The sequence below is a fragment of the Chiloscyllium plagiosum genome, chromosome 1 (assembly GCF_004010195.1).
Source record: "Chiloscyllium plagiosum isolate BGI_BamShark_2017 chromosome 1, ASM401019v2, whole genome shotgun sequence".
NCBI lineage: Eukaryota > Metazoa > Chordata > Chondrichthyes > Orectolobiformes > Hemiscylliidae > Chiloscyllium > Chiloscyllium plagiosum.
The window spans coordinates 121,084,511-121,086,298 of NC_057710.1; positions in this window are offsets into that span (position 1 = coordinate 121,084,511).

A 1,788-nucleotide genomic window follows, 5' to 3' on the forward strand; every position below is an offset into this window, starting at 1 on the left:
GGTTCCCCATGGTAGGCTCATTCATAAAGTCAGGAAGTATGGGATACAGGGAGATTTGGTTATCTGGATTCAGAATTGGCTGGCTGACAGAAGGCAGAGAGTGGTTGTAGATGGAAAGTATTCTGCCTGGAGAACAGTGTTGAGTGGGGTCCCGCAGGGCTCTGTTCTTGGGCCTCTGCTCTTTGTAGTTTTTATAAATGACTTGGATGAGGAGGTTGAGGGGTTGGTTAATAAATTTGCAGATGACACAAAGGTTGGAGGTGTCATCGATAGTGTAGAGGGCTACTGGAGGCTGCAGCGCGACATAGCCAGAATGCAGAGCTGGGCTGAGAAATGGCAGATGGAGTTCAACCTGGGTAAATGCGAAGTGATGCATTTTGGAAGGTCGAACTCGAATGCTGAATATAGGAATAAAGACGGGATTCTTGGCAGTGTGGAGGGGCAGAGGGATCTGGGTGTGCAAGTACATAGATCCATCAAAATTGCCACCCAAATGGATAGGGTTGTTAAGAAAGCATATGGTGTTTTGGTTTTCGTTAACAGTGAGATCGAGTTTAAGAGCCGCGAGGTTTTGCTGCATCTCTACAAGTCCCTGGTAAGACCACATTTGGAATATTGTGTCCAGTTCTGGTCGCCCTACTACAGGAAAGATACAGAGACATTGGAGAGGGTGCAAAGAAGGTTTACCAGGATGCTGCCTGGACTGGAGGGCTTGCCTTATGAAGAAAGGTTGAATAAGCTCGGACCTTTCTCTCTGGAGAGAAGGAGGAAGAGAGGAGACCTGATCGAGGTAAACAAAATAACGAGTGGAATAGATAGAGGCAATAGACAGAGACTTTTCCCCAGGACAGGATTGACTGGTATAAGGAGTCATTGTTTGAAGATATTAGGAAGAAGGTATAAAGGAGATGTTAGAGGTAGGTTCTTTACGCAGAGAGTTGTGAATGCATGGAATGCATTGCCAGCTGTGGTGGTGGAAGCAGAGTCATTGGGGACATTTAAGTGACTGCTGGTCATGCACATAGATAGCAGTGAGTTGAGGGGTGCTTAGGTTAAGTTAATATATTTTATAATAGGATTAAACCTCAGCACAACATCGTGGGCCAAAGGGCCTGTTCTATGCTGTACTTTTCTATGTTCTATAACTTATCCATACTGATCAGATGATCTAATCGATCTAGATCCATTTGCCAGCATTCGGATCATATCCCTCTGAACCCTTCTTATTCATGTATCTATCCAGATGCCTTTTAAATGTTATAATTATACCAGTCTCCACCATTTCCTCTGGCAGCTCATTCCATATACAGCCGACCTTGTGTGAGAAATCTCTCACAATCCCCTGCTTCCAATTGCTTCATAAAAATCCGTAAAGGTTCAGGGTCTTTAACTTTTGGATATTCCTCAAATGAGATGACACGGTGCGAAATAAAGAAAATCCAAAGAACATGAAAAGCAGTTCTTACTGCATGCAGCAGAACTTGACCTTGTCATGATGTAAACCACAACTCTTATCAATTGTAAACTGGTGTGGATGGAGGGGAATAATGTTGATGTAAATCCTTCTCTTGAGTTGAAGACAAAGGTAGCAGTGAATATCAACAATTAAATGTTATAGGTTGGATTGAAGGCCAGCCAGTTGTTTCATGCCATTTAAGCCCATTTCTTTAAGGGGAATTAAGTTTGAATACAATGCCAAAAAGCAAAGAACTGTTGAAAATGTTGGCTGTTAAAAATGAGAAACAAAATCAGAAGTTGCTGGAAAAACTCAGCGCATCTGGCAGCATC